Here is an 8,260-nt window from a genome sequence, read left to right as displayed (position 1 = left end):
AAGGGATAGTTCATCCAAAACATTTTATTCTGTCATTATTTACTCACTCTTATGTCATTCCAAACCCGTAAAACCTTCGTTCATCTTTCATCACAAATTAAGATATTTTTGACAAAATCTGAGAGGTTTCTGACCACCTGTAGACTGCTATGTCTATAACCCCAAAACTGTGCACAAAAAGTATTCTCGTCGCTTCATAACATTAAAGTTGAACCACTGTGGTCAAATGGACTATTTTTAGGAATTCTTTACTACCTTTCTGGGCCTTGAAATTTGCAATGATGTTGCTGCATATAGATGGTTCAGAAACCTCTCGGGTCTTACGGGTTCAGAACGGCATGAGGGTGAGGAATCAATGACAGAATTTAAATGTTTGGGTGAACTAACCCTTTTAAGGTCATTTCGAACGATTGACATCAGAGGTTACTAGTTTTCTGGTACTGATGTGTGAATGGTATCTTACTGGTAAAACGACAGAACACTATTGCGTGTTTGAACAGCACCTTTCTGTGTTTAGTGGAAAAGTTGTACTTGTAATTTTACAGTAATTTACCGGGCTTACTGTGTGAAAGGGACATAAACAGAATAAACATGAGCATAATTTATAAAACATTTACACATTTTATAACATTGTATAAAAATAGAAAAGTTGATAGAATCCACAGATATTCTAAACACTATCAAAAAAAAATATTTAGCAAAAAAATTAGTTTTTCTTAAAGCTACACTGTGTAACTTTTTTAGTCTATTCTTAGCTAAAAACACTTAGTTCTTTCAAAAATATATGTGCTCATTAATGTATATTTACTTCTTTCAAGTAATAAAGTATTCTCGTAAGTTTATAATATGCCATTGAAAATACATTAGGTAATGGGATCTAACGGTGGTCGCCATGTTGCCCCTCCATCTTGAAAGTACATTAGCCAAAGAGGGACATACCCGTTAATTCAAGCTTCGCTTTTCGCGTTTTAACCGGTTTTAATACTCGATGGCACTGTACAAAATTCTCTGCGTCGCGCATGTGCGCGTCAACTTGTTCAGACTTGTCTGGTGCATGTGCAGAGAGTTTTCATCTCAGCAGCGTCAGTAACAGAGTTATAAGGAGTTTTCCTGGCTTGTTTATTCCTCAAAAGTCTGTTTTTCCTTGTGTGGTATTTCTGTGCGTTAATAACTCCGTAAGTAATAATAGTTATTGTCATTGTAGATGTGTTTCAGAGTGTGTCATCGCGTAATTCAGTTGATGTCACCTCAGAAGTATTTTTGTGTCAACATACAATAGCGTAATGCTCACCTATTTGAATAATCATTCAGTTATTTTGTTATCAACAATGTTTATTCGTTTATAGAAAATATTTGCTTGTAATGTATGTTGATGGAAATATGTATCAGGTCTGATCGGCATATTAACAATTGTTATACAGAGCGCACTGCAGTGCTAACGTTAAAGCGCCGCACACACTTTTGTAACCAGACACCGCTTGTTAGCAGCAGCAGCTCCGCTCCTTTTAATGCAGCTGCATTTAGCGCCTATATATGGTACAATAAGCTCTGGTTTACGGTTACATTATACAAATGTATAAGTATAGTTATACAGTTCTTAACTGTGTATGTATATTTACCATCCTTATTTGTTCTCTCACAGAAACCACATTTATGTACATATCCACGCAAACCTGTTTATGCCTTGCAATTGGATGACTGAATAAACATTACTAGCATCAAAGTTCACTCTGGATTAGCTGCAGTTCTTTCTAGCCGAATAATTAGGCCAGTTGAGTTCCAACCATCCCACTGCGCACAGAATATCCCACAGGCACCATGTCGAATGTGGACGAGGTCGAACTAGAAGCCATGTTAATCTTGGACTAAATCGGCCACCGTAGGAGTTGAAACGAAATCGGAATTGAGAGGAACAGAAACTAAAGTTCACTGGATGGTCATATACCTTTTCACCACTAGATGGGGGAAAATATCACACAGTGTAGCTTTAAAGCACAAAACTTATAGTGAGACAATAAATATTATTACATATATTTATAGGGGTTATACATTAAAGAACTACCTGTTGTGTAGAGAAGCTTTACTTTAAAAATTGTCCACTCTTTCTTGGGTTTCATTGCAAGTTTCACTGCCCTTGTGAGGCTCTCCCCTCTTAGGCGTGGCCAGACACATTGGTCACCATCTACCCAACAGCTAGGCACCACTTCCACCTCATTTGTTTCCAAAAAAGAAACGATATGAAACATGCCTATTGAACAAAAAAAAAAGAAAAATAACGTGAGTCTTATAATATCACATACAGTTCACATACTCCAAAATACGTTCATTTGAGTTCCACAGAAGTAAATCATACAGATTTGGAACGACATGGATGGCCTATCAGGGGTACTACTCTGAACGCCAGACTCTGCTTAACACTGCTAATCCTTTCATTATAAAAAAAAAAGTGTAAATTATGTATAGAAGAGATTTATTGTATAATTAAAATATATTTTATAAATTTGGTACTCATATATATAAAAAGTAAAAGTTGAGGCTTAGTGATCACAGGAGATGGGGGGTTCGATGGCCAATTGAGAAACACTGTACTTTATATTTGTATCAACAATTCATTAAATGCTTAATACAAATTGAAATATGAAAATTCTGTCATCATTTACTCATCCTCATTTCATTTAAAACCTGTATGATTTGTATTTTAATTTTCACACAATGAAAGTCAGAAACAGACAATATTGAAAATTTAGTGTGTATAAAATATAACTTCTTTTGATATTGATTCTATTAAATTTGCAAGCGTGCCTATATTCAGGAAAAACATTATTATTAGCCTTTATTTAACTAGGCAAGTCACAAATTGTAAGTTGTGTCATCATTTACCGTACTCGCCCTCAAGTTGTTTCAAACCTGTACGCATTTCTTTCTTCTGCTGAACACAAAGGAAGATATTTTGAAGAATGTCGGTAACTAAACAGTATATGGACCCCATTCACATCCATAATAGGACAAATAAATACTATGGAAGTGAATGGGGTCCATCAACTGTTTAGTTACCGACATTCTTCAAAATATCTTCCCTTGTGTTCAGCAAAAGAAAGAAATGCATACAGGTTTGAAACAACTTGAGGGTGAGTAAACGATGACAGAACTTTCAATTTTAAGTGAACTATTCTTTTAAGAACACATTCTTATTTTCAACAACCGCCTGGTAGGAGAGTTTAAACCTCCTGAAAGATATACAAAGCATAAAAACATATTGCTTGCTCGTATGATAATGCTTAAATATATAAAATAAAAATACAAAAACTCCTATGGGGCATTTTTTGCTTCCTTATATTGAAATTTGGATGTCATTCTTGGATGTCTGTTTTTTGCGATGTTAGCTTCCCCATTGTTAAAACAGCAATGATGATATTATTGTAGACAATACCTATCGCACACTCCTACCTAACAGTAAGACCTTGTAGCTTGAACTTAATTTTGGCTCTTTAAAATGTCCTCCCAACTTTATAGCACCTTATGTTGCAATAACAACAGGTTTCATCGACTAGGGAGTCAAGACACTTGAATTATAACAAAAACAACAATTAGATAAATACTTACCAACTGCGGCTTTTCTACTGGTTTATCGCCACACAGCCATATTTAACTTTCTGTTTCATGAACTTGTGCAGAATGTAGTAATGGTAAAACAACAAAATTTTCTCGAAGAGGTAGCCTAACATATTTCTCAATACTGCCATCAAACTCTGACATGTGCAAGTCTTCAGAGAGTTCCCTCACAACAAAAATTCCCAAATCACACGAATTCATTGGATAGTCAAAGAAAGAGCTTCTATGTTTATATTCTTTGTACACAAGAAATACTTTTCCTTCGCTCAAAATGATGTTCACAACAGTGGCAATACTATTTTTTATTTTCACACAATTGTCTCCTTCAGTTATTTTAATGACTAAACCACCAAGGAAAGCCTATTGAAACTGATTAACTGCTTTTGAAAATATTAAAGGAACAGGGCCATTGTTGTGTTCACGTCTAAGGGTCCTATTGATGGTCTCATCACGTGCATTGCTCTGGGCATTTATTTCAGATAGCCTGCGAATGACTTGGGCCAAAGGATTGCTAGGTCTTCTGACAAGCTTTTTAAGAGTGCCCAAAAAATTTTCAAAAGGAAAAGCAGAAAATTCATCTAAATTACCATGCTGCTTTACGTCCTCACAGAGGTGCACTAATCCATGCACATTGTAACAAATAAATTCCTGACCATATAACACGCCGAAATGTTCAACAAAAGACACTAGACATGTATGTGCAAAGTCATTTAACAGAGAGCAAAATTTCCGACTGAGAAGAATATAAACAGAAACTGACAGAAGCATAAAATGACTGTACACTGGTGAGGCAAGGACATCACAAAGGACCACTGGACCAGTGTATAACAAGAACTGCCTGAGTTCTGTAGCTTTCCACCTCAGTCTGTGTGTTAGTGGTCTTGGTTTACGTGCAAAATCAGAAGGTATGTAAAATCTCAACCCTACAAGAGAATCTGAAATTACTTGACTCAGCCGGGAAGATAAACGAACACGAAGTGGCCCTGAACTCAGCCAAAGATCTAAAAGCCTCCGCATCATCCCAAGACAAACCAGATGCATGTAGTCATGAGGAAAACCACCAACCATGTCAATGTTTGTTTCTATTAGAGGAGACTTTGCAACATGATGGTCTTCATCTATCATCTGCCGGAAAGAGAGGTCTGTCCTAAGTGGGGCATTTATTTCAGGAAAGGTCATTCGGTGTTTGAGATACAGGCCAGTTTGAGTACATTTACCACAGGCAGAGTGGCCAGTGTGACTCTTGATGGCTTTGATAAAAGCCCTAGCAGGTGCATCACACACAACCGAACTAACTTTTAAAAAGAACCATTTCCCTTTCATGGCAAACCCACAGCTCAGTGTTTTCAATTCACTTACAAGATCTTTCAAATATTCTTTCAAAGATTTTGGTTTAGAGCTACCACAGAACAGTCCGATTACAAAGGGCCTCTTTACTTTACAGTCCTGAAGAATACCAAGTATTGGCCAAAACTGTACAGAGTTGCTGTTAAACAGTGGAATGCCATCAAAGTTTAACTGCAGTCTAAAAATGTGTCGGTCAGGAACTTTGGACCACATGTTTTCGAAGGCTGTATTTAGTGAATTTAGTATACCGAAGTAATGAAAATCTCCACCAGCTATCATTTGAGTCTTGTAAGAGGTTTTTGTTCTAAGCAGAGTTCTACCATCTTTAGGAAGGAAAGGGAGATGCACCCTGAGTATGGTCAAAAGGGCAGACAAAGCAACCAGAGAGATTCCAAAATGTACAGCCCAGCCTGCCAGCGAAGCAACCAAATCACCACTCACTGAATTCCCCTCATCAGATTGGTCATCATCAGAAACTACCTCTGATGATGACTCAGCACATGGCTCCTCAGAATCAGACACATGTGTGGTAGATAAATGATCTGAGTGTAATTCCTCCTCACTATCTTGAACGCAACCAAGGGAGTCAAATAAGTCATTTACTCTTTTAACAGCCCTCCTTCTAAGGTTATTTGGTTTACATTTACTTCCAATGTCCATGATGATAATTTGAAGGGAAAAGTCTCACCGAATAAATCTGTAAGAAAAACAAAAACAAAATATGTTGTAAAAGAGGAAGCAGGGTTACAAGTATGCTACATAGTGATATCAGGCATAATTTCAAATAGGCTAAGTGCAGAATTTTAGTTAAAATACTATAATTTATAAGCATAACATATAACATAGTGAAGGGACAGGTTTAGTTCACTTGGTTTTGTCATGGCTACAACACGTGGGAACATGAAAGTATGAAAAATGTGTTGTTTGTTTGATTTGTATCTTTCTTATATAGTATTTGTCATATTGCTTATAATTTGCATATTTGCTTATTTTAATAACAAAGATAAACTATATTGTGATCATATATATATTTTTATATTAAATTACTCAAATAAGAATTCAGTCATAGCACCAATAGGTTATGACAGTTTGGGGTTCATATTTGTGAAAGGTTAGAGAATGTAATTGCAACATAATTGCTATGTGATTGTTGCAAAAATCTCTGCACAATCACACTGTGGCAAGTAATTATTTATTTATCTTAAATAAAGGGGAGAGAATGGTTCAAATGCATGCACAAGCAGTCAATTGAAGGTTTAGGGTTTTTTTTATTATTAATTTAAAATTGATAACACTTTACAATAAGGTTTTATTTGTTAACAAACATTAGATACTGTATTAACTAACATGAACTAACCATCAGTGATAGCCTACATTTCTTACTGTATTTGGTAATCTTTGATAACATTAGTTTATAGAAATACTGCAGTTCATTGTTTGTTCATAGTTCACCGTGCATACAGTACTATAACGTTAACAAGTACAATTTCTGATTTGAATGTATAAGTAAATGTTCAAATTAACACTAACACATATTAATACATGCTGTAGAAGTGCAGTTCATTGTTAGTTCATGTTAACAAGGTAACGTATTATAATAAGGTATTGTATCTAAAGTCAGAATTTTGGTATTGTGACAAAACAACATACAACTTCATTTTAAAGAGGGAAAAGCCATGGAAGTCTTGGTCAAATATCATTTCAGAGTTAAATAAAAAGATACAATAATGCACACGTATTCATTTGTTTATTCTTGTTGCCATTTTTTATTAATATTAGTTAAATTATTGTGAACACAAATTAGGATTTAGGTTTTTTGACGAACAGTAACACCGACGTCGGACCGCGTCGCCTGAATTCACATATGATATTAACGTTACACATGCCATGATACTATTTTAAGTGTACGACAGTGTACTGTTGATTTAGCAAACACATCTGAATTTAAAACGGCAAACCAGCGGACCGCTATACACTAATGTTACACTTCATTGTATTGGTAAATTAAACTGAGGAGAAACCTAACGTAATTCGACCCACTCCTCAATGAAACGAATAACTAAATACTTAATAACATGCAATATTAACACATAATGCTGCATATTTCAATTATATGACTTTAAAGTGCCAAAACATCACTTACCTGAATGTACACAGTCGTGAGGAGGAAAGCAGAGTAAATGGTGCTGCCCGCTGCCAGGTTCGCAGTCAAATTCGCGCCGTAGTTTCACTCCACCAATAGGAGGGAGGATGCATAGCAACCAGATAGCAACCTGATGTGTGGAACGGCGGATGTCTGCCGCACTTGAGTTCAGGATTCCGGTGTTTTTCCATGTATAAGCCAAATGTTTACCACAAGTCGGTGTTTCTAACTGTGTGCCATAGCTCAACCACATATGGTTCTCACGTGTTTGTTGTTATCTGGGCCATATACTTCAAAATGATTTGTGAACCAAGAGGGCATTTCCCGCAGATTTTAAAGTTATGGCAAAACAAATATGGTCACAATTTGGCCCATATCTGTTCAGCCATGCCACATCTAGGCCATATGTGCCAGATAATACCCACATGTGGCCCAAACGTAATTGCTATCTGGGTGGTGTGTGTGTGTGTTTCCCGCTGCCCAGGGTTGCCAGGTTTTCACAACAAAACCCGCCCAATTGCTACTCAAAACAAGCCCAATCGCGTTTCAGGGGGCTTCCCCGGTAAAAATCACATTTGGGGGTAAAATATGTGTTTTTTTGGCATGGTTGCCTACTAAAATTCGCATTCCCGGGGCTAAATATTACATAATTGGGGTCGCTTCAAGCCGCGGTCATGAAAAAAAGCCCACGGCATAACCGTAGACTTGCCAACACTGCCGCTGCCTCGCTAGCGTTGCTGAGAGAGATGAGACGTATACAGTGACGTAAGACATGGCTCTGTTGTGGCTCTCAGCCCGTGGAAAAGCAAACGGTTCATAGAAGGCTCCTCAGTCGAACCAACTATGAACTGGGACTAGCTCTGGCTCTGAATTAGCTCTAGCACTGCCTTGGTGGAAAAGGGGTAATAGAGTCTATGCTTTTATTTTATTTTTATTTTTTTTATATATAATTCTCAGTTAATATCAGACATAAACAAATATGGGAAATATATTGACTATTCAAGTCTAACATCACAAATTCAAGTCAATTAGACTATTACTCATTTTGAATCATATAGCACAAACACACACACACACACACACACACACACACACACACACACACACACACACACACACACACACACACACACACATATATATATATATATCCGTCAG

Source organism: Gobio gobio (assembly GCF_949357685.1).
Source record: "Gobio gobio genome assembly, chromosome: 21".
Lineage (NCBI taxonomy): Eukaryota > Metazoa > Chordata > Actinopteri > Cypriniformes > Gobionidae > Gobio > Gobio gobio.
This window is presented reverse-complemented; position numbering follows the sequence as displayed.